Source organism: Schistocerca nitens, chromosome 5 (assembly GCF_023898315.1).
Source record: "Schistocerca nitens isolate TAMUIC-IGC-003100 chromosome 5, iqSchNite1.1, whole genome shotgun sequence".
Taxonomy (NCBI): Eukaryota; Metazoa; Arthropoda; class Insecta; order Orthoptera; family Acrididae; genus Schistocerca; species Schistocerca nitens.
Window position 1 is genome coordinate 762,008,767 of NC_064618.1, and position 16,550 is coordinate 762,025,316.

The window sequence follows — 16,550 nt, forward strand, 5'->3', positions numbered from 1 at the left end:
CATCTACTGCGTAGTCATCTCATCTCTCGTAGTTCCGTGTTAGTACATATGGCGCTTTTCTGTTTTAGAGAGTACAAAATCTTAACGGTAAAATTAGTATATTATGTTACCCTCCAGCCTCTAGTTCGAATGGTTAAACGAAATTAATATTTGTGCTATGTTATTATCTATGCCGAAGGTGGGTGATGTTGGTGGCGTATTATACAGTAGAAATCTTTAACACAGACAAAAACAGAGCAGTGGAGTGTAAGTGAACTAAATGTGGTGACGCTGAGGCAGTGAGATCAGGAAATGCGATGCTGTAAGCAGTAAATGACTTTTGCTATTTGCCTAGCAAAATAAATGACGATTGCAGAACTAAAGAGGCCGTAAAATACAGGTAGACAATAACAAGAAAACATTTTCTGAAAAAGAAAAATTTGTTAACGTTGAATATGAATTTAGGTGTTAGGCAGTCTTTGAGGGAAATATTTGCGTGGAGTCTAGTCTTATGTTGAACTGAAACGTGAACGATAGACAGCACAGAAAAGAGGAGAATAGATGCTGCTGAAATGTGGTGCTACAGAGGAACTAATGAAGGGGTACTGGTCTGAGTAGTGGAGAAAATAAATTTATGGTGCAATTTTACAAAAAGAAGGGACTTTGGCGTTAGGGATAGCAAGAGTTTAGGAATATAGTCCTCACATCTGACGATAATCATTCTGAACTGGTGCATGTCACACCATAAATCATTCATCTTAAAAACTCACTAGTAAATTTTCCTATAAACAACTTAGCTGAGGCGCAGCCGCGTACTGGCTCACAGGTAACACCACTGAATCAGCCCACATAAATTTGCCTATAATAATCAGTAATCGATACATAATACGATCAGCCAAATAACTGTAACAATTTGGTTGACCATTGCAAAATATGTAACAGCAGTACGAATAGACATTGCGTGAGCCTTTTATAGTCTCTGGTAGGATGCTATGTTCGCGCGTCTTCGGAAAATGGGTATATTCAGAGTTCTGCAATTCAGTCTTCTACACTCCTGGAAATTGAAATAAGAACACCGTGAATTCATTGTCCCAGGAAGGGGAAACTTTATTGACACATTCCTGGGGTCAGATACATCACATGATCACACTGACAGAACCACAGGCACATAGACACAGGCAACAGAGCATGCACAATGTCGGCACTAGTACAGTGTATATCCACCTTTCGCAGCAATGCAGGCTGCTATTCTCCCATAGAGATGATCGTATAGATGCTGTATGTAGTCCTGTGGAACGGCTTGCCACGCCATTTCCACCTGGCGCCTCAGTTGGACGAGCGTTCGTGCTGGACGTGCAGACCGCGTGAGACGACGCTTCATCCAGTACCACACATGCTCAATGGGGGACAGATCCGGAGATCTTGCTGGCCAGGGTAGTTGACTTACACCTTCTAGAGCACGTTGGGTGGCACGGGACACATGCGGACGTGCATTGTCCTGTTGGAACAGCAAGTTCCCTTGCCGGTCTAGGAATGGTAGAACGATGGGTTCGATGACGGTTTGGATGTACCGTGCACTATTCAGTGTCCCCTCGACGATCACCAGTGGTGTACGGCCAGTGTAGGAGATCGCTCCCCACACCATGATGCCGGGTGTTGGCCCTGTGTGCCTCGGTCGTATGCAGTCCTGATTGTGGCGCTCACCTGCACGGCGCCAAACACGCATACGACCATCATTGGCACCAAGGCAGAAGCGACTCTCATCGCTGAAGACGACACGTCTCCATTCGTCCCTCCATTCACGCCTGTCGCGACACCACTGGAGGCGGGCTGCACGATCTTGGGGCGTGAGCGGAAGACGGCCTAACGGTGTGCGGGACCGTAGCCCAGCTTCATGGAGACGGTTGCGAATGGTCCTCGCCGATACCCCAGGAGCAACAGTGTCCCTAATTTGCTGGAAAGTGGCGGTGCGTTCCCCTACGGCACTGCGTAGGATCCTACGGTCTTGGCGTGCATCCGTGCGTCGCTGCGGTCCGGTCCCAGGCCGACGGGCACGTGCACCTTCCGCCGACCACTGGCGACAACATCGATGTACTGTGGAGACCTCACGCCCCACGTGTTGAGCAATTCGGCGGTACGTCCACCCGGCCTCCCGCATGCCCACTATACGCCCTCGCTCAAAGTCCGTCAACTGCACATACGGTTCACGTCCACGCTGTCGCGGCATGCTACCAGTGTTAAACACTGCGATGGAGCTCCGTATGCCACGGCAAACTGGCTGACACTGACGGCGGCGGTGCACAAATGCTGCGCAGCTAGCGCCATTCGACGGCCAACACCGCGGTTCCTGGTGTGTCCGCTGTGCCGTGCGTGTGATCATTGCTTGTACAGCCCTCTCGCAGTGTCCGGAGCAAGTATGGTCGGTCTGACACACCGGTGTCAGTGTGTTCTTTTTTCCATTTCCAGGAGTGTATTTGTTACAGGGCTAGAGGGCCAGAATGGGATATGGGTAATCGCGAAGTCATCTAATTAATCGGATAGATCTTTCACTGCTGAATCACCATAATCATTTATGTGCTAGTTTCTGCTTAGCTTGTAGTGATTTCTTTTCACCTTTTCGTAGCGTTCATTCATCCTCTAACACGGTACTCATATGTTGCAGTGTTTTGTATGCAGTGGCAGCTTCAGTTTGCAGTATCATTAAATAACTTTGTGTCCTATGTTAGCTTGTATCTTCTCCGTACTTTGGCCTTTTATCCATTCATTATTCATTCTGAAGAATCCTTCACTACGTAGTCTCTTCTAATCGTACATTGTGTTTTCTTCCTTACTTCCGATTGTCCTAAACTCTTGTAGTCAATTACGTGTCCATGTTCAACATCTTAGTACCTCCACACACCAATATTTTGTCTCACCAGATTAAAACTTCGTATCTTACTCCGTACAGTATTTTGAAGGCTTGTAGTCATTTCTTTTCACCTTTTCGTAGCGTTCATTCATCCTCCAACACGGTACTCACAATGTTGTAGTGATGTTCTTAGGTTAGTTAGGTTTAAGTAGTTCTAAGTTCTAGGGGACTGATGACCATAGATGTTAAGTCCCATAGTGCTCAGAGCCATCTGAACCATTTTTGGTGTAGTGTTTTGTATGCAGTAGCAGCTTATACTAGGGACTATACACGGTTTAATGTTAAAATGAAGGCTGCACCACCTTTTACAATGCAGAAGCAATAAAACTTTTGGATCTGCATTGTGAAAGATGGCTGAGCTTACATTTTAACACTGATATTAACGGCCACTACCTCGTATCCGCCATGCACAGAATCAAAATCATACAAAATATTTATTTCAGTGAACTGTTCCCTTAATCACAAAGTAAGATACAGACAGTGAGCCCTTGTTTTATTGCCGAGCAAGGTGCCGCAGCGGCTAGCACACTGGACTCGCATTCTTCAGTATGACGTTCCATACCCGCGTCCGGCTATTAAATGCTTCAAGTAAATGCCGGGATGGATCCTTTGAAAGGGGACGGCCAACTTCCTTCCCCATCCTTCCATAATCTGATGGAACCGATGACCTCACTGTTTTGACCCCTCCCCAAATCAACCAACCAACTTGTTTTATTATACCGCAATCAGAGCTCTCATATACATAATGGACGGGGACGAGCCCAGTAATGAAATCGTAACATAGCCTATGCAAACGGCCTTCTGGTTGTTAGAAAACGTGAGATGCGACTTCTACTGCAAACCAAATTAGACGCTATAGAACGTGAATAATATAATTGTTTCATATCCTGCCACGATATTTCGGCGCAGAGTCTTCTGGCAATCTTCAGTTGAGTTCTGACGACATTGTCCCGAGGTCACGTCCTTAAGACCCTGCCAGCACATGCGCAGTGTCTTCAACTGGCAGTGCGCAAGAGCTGCTTGAGCACATAGGGTGGGGCTCCTCCACGCCCACACGCGACGTGGTGACCAGTTCTACTGTCACCTCCGTATAACATGTTAGTTTTCGAATCAGGAGTCACAGGATGCGGCCTGTTCAAATGGTTCAAATGGCTCTAAGCACTATGGGACTTAACATGTGAGGTCAGCGGTAGTCCCCTAGTCTTAGAACTACTTAAACCTAACTAACCTAAGGACATCACAAACATCCGTGCCCAAGGCAGGATTCGAATCTGCGACCGTAGCAGCAGCGCGGTTCCGGACTGAAGAGCCTAGAACCGCTCGTCCACCACGGCCGGCTAAGCGCCGAGGGAAAAAACCCCTGCGACAGTAGGACGGGTAGTAAGGGCAGTAGCGGCTTGCTAGCTGCGACAGTGCATGCGAGGTGAGGTTATGTTTGTGCGAGGTATCGTGCATCGTTACTTTTGTCGTTGCGGGTGGTCGTTGTAGCTGGGTCAGTCCGGGCTCTGCAGCTAGGCTCATGTGAATTCTCCTGGGCCTGCTGTAGCGGCTGCGTCCCTCTAAGAGTCCGAGGTCCGAGGTCGTCATACATTAGTGGGCGATCGGCCGTAGATCAGGTCACAGTGTAAGGGGGGGGGGGGGAGGGGGCTGGTTTGCGTGTTGTGTACAGTACGGCTTCCCTGCGATTGCTTGTTTTTCGGCGGCTCGAGCGTCTGGGATTGCCAGCAGTAGCTGTGCTGCAGGGGATCGCCAGTACTGTTGCGTTAGCGTGCTATGGGCCATAGATGTGAGCGCATGCGCTTCTGCTGCAAGTCTGTGTGCTGCGCCTCGCGCCCTCCTTGCTGAAACCTCGCCGCATCGATATTAGTTCAATTGTCTTCGCACGATGAAGTGACAAAACGACGCCTGCTACGCAGAGTACGAATTTTTTCTACGACATAATGTCCTGCAGAATTTCACTGGAAACCGCCGTCTCGATTGATAAGGAACTCAGTTGTATTTCTACTGATTCATTGATAATAAAGTTCCTAAAGTTTGACGCAAGGGCCACAATTTTTGTTTCAACGTATTTCATCAAATATCCAGTGGAAAGACAATGTTAGGCGATAGCGGACTTATTGGCCTGAACGAGGCGAGTATGCCGTTGATATTCTACAATGCGGTCCTGTACACTGCACGTCGTTTGCCCTACGTAGGATATGCCGCATTCGCAAGGAATTCCGTAAACACCTGCATTGTGCAATTCTCAGTGGTCTTTGACGGAGCCTAAAGAGAGGAGATCTTGGGATGAGGAGGCAAAATTACTTTATATCTTCTTAATATTCTGCTTATTTTCGCTGAAACATGCCCGATATATGGTGGGTAAGCAGTCGTTTTGGAAGCCTCATCCTTTTCTTTGTTCTGTCGTTTGTACGTCTGTGGAGCTCTCTGTAATTGCTGAGGCGAACATCCACTGTTCAGCAGGTGTTGCAGTTCAGTTTGCAGACTGCTGGAATATGTAATACTGCCGCTGCAAATAACAAGAAACGCAAAAGGGAATGCGGCAATGGTAAGACAAAGGGACCACTGTAGACGGCGTGAGGTAATGTGTCCAAAGACATGTATTATCTGCATTTAGAAGCGGCAGCAAGGCTATCTTCTTTGTCTTGGGACTGGGCTACTGCTGTGACACGGACCAAAATGAACTGGTTCCACAACAAGGCTGCGATACGGCAGTCTGCGAAGATTGACCGACCTTCGACATGGATGCGGCAAGAAGTTCCTACTCGACGATCCATTATCAACTTGACAGGGAAATCTGTAGATGACGTGACTGTGTCTGTGCTGGCAAGATGTCTTAATTTGGTCCTACACCTGGTTCATCACCACTAATGGACTTTGTCAGATGCATCGAAAAGGCTGCGTGCCGTCTGGCAACAGACGCAGCTGAGGAAGTTCGAAGGGAGTCTTACGCTTGTGGCGAGAGACACCAGCGAAGAGCAACATATAGCATATGGGGAAGGCAGGCCTCCTTATCTCACGAGCAGATGTGGATACGTCAGTATCGGATGCTCATGCCACAGGATGACTCTATGAATGAGATCAATGTTTTATTATGTGGTTTGACCTATCGAAAGATAAATAGGGATCCTACTAACCGAGTGATACGAAAAACAGTAGTACTTTTATTTGATAGTACTTTCCAAAGCAGGTCATTAGGAGACTAACATCAAATAGTTCAGCTCCACATAGGCTGTACCCACTGTCCAAGATCCACAAAGAAGGTGTACTTTTACGTCTACTTGTGAGCAGTACCGAGCATCCACTTATGATGCCGAAAAATACATGTTGTCTTCACTCAGATCCACTGTAGGCAAATGTCCACATCACATAATAAATTCCAGTGATTGTATCAGCAACTTAAGGGGTTCCGGAAAGGCTCAAAATCATGAAAAGTTCAATTTTTACTTTTTTGCGTTTTCTGAATCTGCAGACTATTACCTTTTAATAGATATATAATTTATTCAATTCCGAAGACTACAACTATTTTTAAATTTTTTTTGAAATGTGTTCTACATGGGCGTGACCCAATGTGGCGCTGTTAAACTGCTGTCAAATAGTGGTATTATTAACGTCCGTGTTCATCAGGTACATTTTAGTGATGTGAGATAAAGTATGTGTTGTGGCTAACCTGTGATGGTTCAATATATATCGCTGGTGTGATTGTCGATTGTTTCATGTTTATATACTCTGTCGTTATCTCGAAAATATTCGTAATTAATTCTGTTTCTTGAGTCTCTGTTTTGTTGAAGTATAATAATGAGTAAAAGTAAAGTTATTAGAAACCCTCTGAAGGCTTTTAAGAAAAGGAGAAATGTTGGAAAGCCAAAGGTATTTAGAAATATGGGAATGAAGATAGGTTCTAACATGGTACGAGCGATGCTTGCTTTAGACAAGGAACGCCTTCGGGCTGCAGACAGGGCTGTAAAGAGTCTAGAAATACAAGCAAGAGTAAACAGGAGGAGGAACAAGAGGAAGCTGGCGGAGGAGTTTGCAGGGGACGAAGATAATCCATCCTATGGACCTGGAATGCACTAAAAAGTTAATCCAATCTTTGTCGCTCGATTCCCAAAACTTTTATTTTCTCATACAAATTACATGTTTTCTAAGGATCTTCCAAACATATTTGTTTCAAACTTTCAGTAAATGTTACACAGTATCTTCTGCATAATTTAACACAGCCTTTATCCAAAAAACTGTATATTTTTGAATATATAAATAAAAAATTGCAAAAAATGTTGTGAATTTTCATTACAATTGAAAAAAAATCATCTTTAATAACTGAACTAAAATTTTGTAAAATCCCTGTGTTAAGTTGTAGCCCATATTCCAATAAATAATCTGTAAAAAGTTCAACTTCCTACCTCAAATACTTTGTGAGGAAAGATGTAATTTATAAGCGTTATTTTAACATTGCAAGTATAGGGCGTTCCGGGGCCCCTTAAGCTGAAAAGCACGGACTTGTTTGTAAATTTGGTTGTCGTTTCACTTTTTACAAATGTGCCAAACTGTGTTCCTGAACAACAGAATTTTTTTTCAGGAAGTACAAAGAGCTCTACAGACGAACAAACGACACAACAAAGAAGAAGATGAGGCCTTCAGAACGACTGCTTGCCTACCATATATTGGGTATGTTTAAGCAAAAATAGAATATTAAGAAGATATGAAGTTAAAGTAATCTTTCGTCCTCCTTCCAAGATCTCGGCGCTTTTGGTCTCTGTCAAAGACGAATTATAGTTGTGCAAGGCAGAAGTTTACAGGATTCCTTACATACAGCAATCGACGGGCACTGGGCAGGAACACCAACGGCATGCTCGATTCCTTAATGGCAGTAAATCCGCTATCGCCGAACTGTTCATTTGATGAAATATAATGAAACCAAAAATTGTAGCCCAAACGTCAAACTTTCGAGCTCTGTCATCAATAAAATAGTTGAAATACGTCTGAGTCCTTTATTAATCGAGACGGCGGCTTCCAATTAAACTCTGCGGGGAACTCTATCATGGAAAAATTTCGTGCTTTGCGTAGCCGGCGTCGTTCTGTGATTTTATCGTTCGAAGACAGTCGAATTGATATCGATACGGCGAGCTGTCACCAAGGAGGGTGCCAGGCGCAACGAACAGACTTGCAGCGGAAGACCATGTGCTTAAGAAGCGCATGCGCAACGCCAACTAAACACACCACGCATGTGCCAGCAGGGTCTTAAATACGTGAGCTCAGGAAATTTTTGTCAGTATTCACCTGATGACCGCCAAAGGCTCTACGCCGAAATATCGTGGCGGGAAGTTGTAGACATCCGGCAGTTCTTCCATAAATTTTTGGTACAATCTGTACGCTGGAGAAGTTTAACATTTGACATGAATAATGGTGTTTTTCGAATAAGTTAAGAGCCACGGCCAGTAAACCGAATACTGAAATGTAGTCCCCCCATAAAACCCTGAAACTAAACAATGTAAATAGCAAAAAAGAAGAAGTAACAAGATATTTCGTTCTAAGGCTAAGACTAAGTGTCAGTGATCAAATTCGAAGTTCAACAAGCAAAACGATTTATATATTTCGCCGAATTTTATATCAATTAGTCTATGAAACTTCTTGAATTACCTTAAGTGAGAAATATGCAATTTCGACAGCATCGTCTCAGGTCAGAAGAAGATCTTCCACCGTACGTGTTGAGTCCAAGTGCTGGATATTTTGTAGTTCTCTGCAGCCACACGGGGGTCCCTTCTCGCCACAGGTAGCTTACAGTACAACTTTCAGTTTTATCCGTTTTGCAGTGGTCCTTTTCCTGAGCGTAGTCACAGTTTAGTACTTCTTCCTGAAACTCTTCAATACTATGTAATAAGCAGGCTGAAAAGTCGCCTGCGGAAGGAGTTTATGTTTTTGTTAATGAAAAAACGCGCGACACTGGTTTATTTGTACCTGCTGATGGCGTAAGCGCCGAAAACAGGGTTGTAAAATAATAAATATTCTTTAATATTACGCTAGTGTCGTGTGTTATTTGTTTCATAATGTATAAAATATTCTGCCAAGAACCGACGGAACAGTTAGTTAAAGCAGTTTAAGTTTTACCATCTTGTACCTGCTTTATCCGAGGAGATACAATCGGGTGTGACTAGTTAGCTGCTTCCACCTGGTTGAGCATTCACTAGAGAGGAGACGTTTACTGTTTAACCGTGCTCACCCCGTTGATACATCATAGCCTAGCTCCAGGTCACTGCCCGAGTTAAGGCGCCTTTGTGCGTTTAGAAGTTACCATTAAGACAGCGACATTTTTAATTCATTACGGATACTAGAATCTCTGTAGTTTTTGCACTAGATGTACCAGAAATGGTCATAGTCTTTCCCTCCGTCTACACTGAGTAGATCACGTTCTCTGTGGCAGTCTGCTTTCATTTTTCTGGTAACCGGATGTGTAAATCTCTCCTTCCGGGAATCGATAATCTTCACCGATTGACGTCTGGCGTGGTTTGCGGAAACGAAATCAGTGAGTAAGCGCAGGTCTGGGCACTCACCTCTTTATCTCGCACCCGATAACGTATTAGGACGTCACCGCCCATGCCACTATCGGTCGGACACCTGAATGCGGAAAGTAATGTGTCATACCGATGCAACTCAGAAGTAAGCTACTGACGCCTTTAGTAATAGATACGGTTTTTATTTCTATGGAAACCAGTTAGAACTTAACAGATTAGCCTTCGAGCACACGTGAGAATTACACAGTGCACCTACAATGGTCCTCATCCATTTCTTGTTGCCTGTTCCAAAAAAAATAGTCTCTTATTACATTTATCATGGTGTCTACACATACAAATACATTTACTACGTATGCACACGGTTTCATCTTTCCGAAGTATATTCTGAAACTTTAACGGTTATTATTTGGTTCAAATCGCTCTGAGCACTATGGGACTCAACATCTTAGGTCATAAGTCCCCTAGAACTTAGAACTACTTAAACCTAACTAACCTAAGGACATCACACACACCCATGCCCAAGGCAGGATTCGAACCTGCGACCGTAGCAGTCCCGCGGTTCCGGACTGTAGAGCCAGAACCGCACGGCCACCGCGGCGGTTATTATTGTTTTCGGTGACTGATCACCTACCCTGTAATAGCACGGTATAGGGTCTTTTTCATAATTATGCGCATCGCGTTACAACTACTTGTAATAATGAGATCGCGCCTTGTCGTCGTCATCGACTTCGTCCGAATTTGTGGCACACGCACGGCTTGATCAGAAATGAAAGTGACTGAAGTGGGAGCTGATGATGGTCAAGCGTTTAGGAAAAAAATAGCACTTTTGTCTCTGTTCGAGAGAGGCATGAGTCATTAATGCTGCTGCATATTCCAGTCAGCGGTTGGCACTGGGGATAGATTACAGAACGGTAAACTGAGGGTGCTGGGTCGAGTCCCTACATAGAAACAATCCTTTCAATTCTTAGTTTCGGGTTTTACTTTACTTACAATGCTTATAAACCGAAACAATGCTCAGTATATTGTTTAATATTTCATCCATCTTCAGCAGTTATGAAATATCAGAGGTTGAAAATACAGCTACAGTTGTAAGGTTCTTTTATTTAGGACACGACCGGTTTCGGGCTGTTATACGCCCATCTTCAGGTATCGTACTGAAAATAGTAAGAGACGGGAGATAATTTTTACACGCAGCAATACACATAAAAAAAAAATTATAAACCACCGTCGGGATAGGTGCCGTAAGACCTAAGTCAGTGCCAAAGTAACACCAGACAGTACTACAGACAACTGCCTGGGTAAAGAAATATGCCAAGAATACCAGGACACACTTGATGCTGTGACTTCGAGCGCCGCGGTGTGCTATCGGCGAGCGCAGAGAATGGAGTAGTGAACGCGAAGGAGGAAGCAAATTGGTAAACCAAAGTGGCAACAGTACTGCCATCTGTTGACGGGAAGAAGAACGCGGGGCCACTAACCCGGCCGTTTACAATTTGAATAAGTGATTTTTTTGTAAAATTAAAAACGAAAGAAAGTAAACATTATGTAGAAAGTTACTTGAAAAGCGTTAAAAGTGCATTATGCGTGGTAAAGGGACAGGTTGAACAGAGCAGTACAGAACTGCAGCAAAGCTGAGTGGAAGCTGGTGACATAAAATTTATTTATATAAAGAGTAAAATGCAATGAAACTTTTCTGTTTACAAGAGTGGCATGCAAGTTTTTAATGTAGTGGGGATATATGTGGCGACGTGGGAAAACACGCCACAGCCATAAGTCGTTAAAGAACATACACATGTGCCACTCCTATTTGCAAGCATCCCGCTACTGACCAAGAGGGAAAGCAGCGAAACCTCACAGTCAAATGGTTCAAATGACTGAGCACTATGGGACTCAACATCTGCGGTCATCAGTTCCCTAGAACTTAGAACTATTTAAACCTAAGGTTTATAATTTATATAAAAAACAGCTACCAGCCACATGTATGGTTTAAAAAGGTTTATTATCTTCAGACCATGACCGGTTTCGGATTTTCCTTTACAAATCCATCTTCAGATGGCAGATTACAAGCATTCTTAGTTGGACCTAGTTTTGTTTGTGTTATTCGTTTGTTGCACTGGGAAAGAAAAGAAATATTTTGTTGTCATATCGGTAATGGTATTTTTACGAAAGATTTACTTCTTTTACAAGATCTAATTGCTCATGAGATGGTTTTTATAAACATTAGTAAACTTGCAGGTTAGTGTACTTACGAGCTGTGTAGTTCTGCCTGACGAAATATATTTCGTCAGGCAGAACTACACAGCTCGTAAGTACACTAACCTGCAAGTTTACTAATGTTTATAAAAACCATCTCATGAGCAATTAGATCTTGTAAAAGAAGTAAATCTTTCGTAGAAATACCATTACCGATATGACAACAAAATATTTCTTTTCTTTCCCAGTGCAGCAAACGAATAACACAAACAAAACTAGGTCCAACTAAGAATGCTTGTAATCTGCCATCTGAAGATGGATTTGTAAAGGAAAATCCGAAACCGGTCATGGTCTGAAGATAATAAACCTTTTTAAACCATACATGTGGCTGGTAGCTGTTTTTTATATAAATTATAAACCTTAAGTACAACAGCCACGTTTCTCAACATGTCGTCTTTCGACAAAATAGCGTATTTAAACCTAACCAACCTAAGGACATCACACGCATCCACGCCCGAGGCAGGATTCGAACCTGCGACCGTAGCAGTCGCGCGGTTCCGGACTGAAGCACCTAGAACCGCTCGGCCACCGCTGCCGGCGAAACCTTACAGTCCACACTGTCAGAAACTATTATGCCAATTAATAGCTAGCAGCAGTAGCACTAAAAGGACGCATTGAAAATTGGTTCAATTTAAAACTACTAACTAAAAGTCGACAACTAAACAAGGCTTACATAAGATGAGACCTGAGACGAAATTTAAATCATGAAAGAAGGTAAATTTGAAATTAGTGAGGACAAATAATGACGCAGCACAATACTGAGTCATAGTAATAGGATAAAAAACGAAAAACGTGGGAACTTCTGTTAAAAGAAAACATTTTACAGCTATAGAAAATGAACTGGGTGGATCTTGCAGAGCCATTATAGGAAACAGACATATGCTGTACATTCGTTAAGCCCAATTAAGGGCCATAAAAGTAATGGCAAGAAACATTGACCCAGTTCATAAATATACATGTATAGCGTACAGTAATGCACTTTTAACGTTTTTCATGTAACTTTCTATATAATGTTTCCTATTTTTCATGTTTCATTTTTAATGTAAATTCGCTAATTCAAATTGTGAGCTGTCGGGCTAGTGGCCCCGCGTTCTTCTTCCCGTCAACAGATGGCAGTACTGTTGCGACTTTGGTGTACCAGGCTGCTTCTTCGCGTATTCTACTCCAAGCTCTGTGCTCGATGGTAGCACACCGCGTCTTGTACTCGTCCACCGCGGCCCTCAGAGTCACAGTAACAAGTGTTAAGTGTCCTGGTATTCTTGGCATATTTCTTTACCCAGGCAGTTGTCTGTAGTACTGTCTGGTGTTACTCTGGCATTGACTTAGGTCTTACAGCACCTAACCCGGCCGGTGGCTTAGTAAAAAAAAAAAAAAAAAAAAAAAAAAAAAAAAAAAAAAAAAAAAAAAAAATCTTTTTTTGTGGTTCATGTGTATTGCTCCGTGTAAAAATTATCTCCCGCCCCTTGCTATTTTGAGTACGACACATGAAAACGGGCGTATAGGAGCCCGAAACCGGTCGTGTCCTAAATTAACGAACTTTACAGCTGTAGAGGTATTTTCAACATCTGGTATAATGTTCAGCTGCGGATGTTCCTCCGACAGCATTGTTTGTAGCTATGAAATAATAAGCAACCAGTTGCATAAAAGAAATTTTATTTCCTTACCAGTTTCGGGCTCCTAGTGCCCTTCTTCAGAATATTATACCTATCACATCATTTGCGAGTGTCAATGATAATGTTCATACAGCAAAGTATGTGCAAGAGCAATAAGTAATAGAATACTGAATTCGTTGATACAAAAAGAGCTCTTAGATGCCTACATGTAGTTCACAGTGTCTGCATAAATCTAGTACAAAGAAGCGAAACAGCATACTGTATTTATTAATATTTTCATAAAAGGAAAGGCGAAACTAAATTACTCGGAATGTATTGTGCTTACAGCGTCCACGAGAACTCTACCAATAACTTCCGAAGAGGGGTTTGTAATTCAGGCGTACAGGACTTCGCTAAGTGTGGTTTGCCGCCAAACTGCCCGCCGAAAAAGAGTCTGTTATGAATGTAAACGAAGTCTGTTTTCATATAGAAACTTTAAAACAGAAATCAGACTGAAAAAACGAGGCGTTTATAACGCGTGTAAGATGCCGAGAAATTTACTGCTTCCCCCGTTTCTACGACGAATATCAACCCAGCACGTGTAAATCATAACCCGTGAAATAATAAAAGTATGTAATTTTATGTGTTAAGTTCTCGTGTACCTCTTACAACGCCTTCTCGGAAACGTATCTGCAATCCCAAATTTCGTTTGCGTTTCCTTTTCGTGCCATTTATAAAATTATTAAAAAATTCAATATACACTCCTGGAAATTGAAATAAGAACACCGTGAATTCATTGTCCCAGGAAGGGGAAACTTTATTGACACATTCCTGGGGTCAGATACATCACATGATCACACTGACAGAACCACAGGCACATAGACACAGGCAACAGAGCATGCACAATGTCGGCACTAGTACAGTGTATATCCACCTTTCGCAGCAATGCAGGCTGCTATTCTCCCATGGAGACGATCGTAGAGATGCTGGATGTAGTCCTGTGGAACGGCTTGCCGTGCCATTTCCACCTGGCGCCTCAGTTGGACCAGCGTTCGTGCTGGACGTGCAGACCGCGTGAGACGACGCTTCATCCAGTCCCAAACATGCTCAATGGGGGACAGATCCGGAGATCTTGCTGGCCAGGGTAGTTGACTTACACCTTCTAGAGCACGTTGGGTGGCACGGGATACATGCGGACGTGCATTGTCCTGTTGGAACAGCAAGTTCCCTTGCCGGTCTAGGAATGGTAGAACGATGGGTTCGATGACGGTTTGGATGTACCGTGCACTATTCAGTGTCCCCTCGACGATCACCAGTGGTGTACGGCCAGTGTAGGAGATCGCTCCCCACACCATGATGCCGGGTGTTGGCCCTGTGTGCCTCGGTCGTATGCAGTCCTGATTGTGGCGCTCACCTGCACGGCGCCGAACATGCATACGACCATCATTGGCACCAAGGCAGAAGCGACTCTCATCGCTGAAGACGACACGTCTCCATTCGTCCCTCTATTCACGCCTGTCGCGACACCACTGGAGGTGGGCTGCACGATGTTGGGGCGTGAGCGGAAGACGGCCTAACGGTGTGCGGGACCGTAGCCCAGCTTCATGGAGACGGTTGCGAATGGTCCTCGCCGATACCCCAGGAGCAACAGTGTCCCTAATTTGCTGGGAAGTGGCGGTGCGGTCCCCTACGGCACTGCGTAGGATCCTACGGTCTTGGCGTGCATCCGTGCGTCTCTGCGGTCCGGTCCCTGGTCGACGGGCACGTGCACCTTCCGCCGACCACTGGTGACAACATCGATGTACTGTGGAGACCTCACGCCCCACGTGTTGAGCAATTCGGCGGTACGTCCACCCGGCCTCCCGCATGCCCACTATACGCCCTCGCTGAAAGTCCGTCAACTGCACATACGGTTCACGTCCACGCTGTCGCGGCATGCTACCAGTGTTAAAGACTGCGATGGAGCTCCGTATGCCACGGCAAACTGGCTGACACTGACGGCGGCGGTGCACAAATGCTGCGCAGCTAGCGCCATTCGACGGCCAACACCGCGGTTCCTGGTGTGTCCGCTGTGCCGTGCGTGTGATCATTGCTTGTACAGCCCTCTCGCAGTGTCCGGAGCAAGTATGGTGGGTCTGACACACCGGTGTCAATGTGTTCTTTTTTCCATTTCCAGGAGTGTATGTGTCATTATTTCGGTTTATTTGCTGTGTAAGTAACATAAAATTTGAAAGGCCAATAAAATGAAAAATGCTTCCGCATACGTTCCGAACTGTTTCTGCTGCGGTGCCTGGAAACCACGCTTATGCCTCGCCCGAGCCGCGCCAAAAATGCTATAAATTTGGACTAAATCAGTAACGATGAGCAGGTGCGGTGCCCTTGTTGCACATTTTTATAATTTTGACAATAGTCCTTTGAGACACGGCCTGTACTTTCTCAAAAGATAGAAAAAGGAACTTTTTCCAGTAATTTGTGTTGTACGTAGTGAAAGTAGTTTAGAGGGCACCATAGTGAAGCTACGCTGTTAATGACACATGTATAAAATCTCATGATAACGTCGAAAGCTGTTCATGGGTGATGCTGTTGTATATCGAAAAATCATAACGTCGGGAAACTGAAGTAGAATATTGGCAGACCTGTAGAGGATCAAAGTTTCGTGCAAGACAGGCAGTTGACCCTCTTCGCAAATAGATGTAACAAATTGTACACAATTAGGATAAAAGGCACTGTATCGTCTTCATACAGGATAAGTGATCATTCAAAAAACAATAATAACCTTTAAAACTTAAGAATATGCGTTGGGGATGACGTAATGTCGAACTTCCATTAAAAAGTAGCTGTAACAAAACTAGATGCGAGTGTAAGGTTCATTGGAAGAATCCTGAAGAAACATAGTTCTGTACAAAAGAGCTTACGAAAGATTCGTTCGGCTGATTCTTAAATATTGCTTGCCAGTCTGGAGCCCTATCAGATAGAATTAATAGAAGATTGAATAAAGCATATTTCCTCACGCGTTAGTCTAGCAAGAGCGATATCATCGCCGTATTGCAGGTTCTGCAAGAGAGATGCTGCGCATGATGCAGAGGCTTACTGTTCAAATTCCTGGCCCCTCATATAGGACTACATCTCGTGAACCGACTGTGGCGGGAACATCAAAGAAATTAAGAGCTCATACGGAAGCATATATAGTCACTCTTCCTGCAAATGGAACAAGGAGAGGGGGGAAATTTTAATGATCCAAAGTAGCATCCATAATGTTGTTTACTAGTGTGTCAACTGTGAACCAAGAAAAAATATTCTTATTTT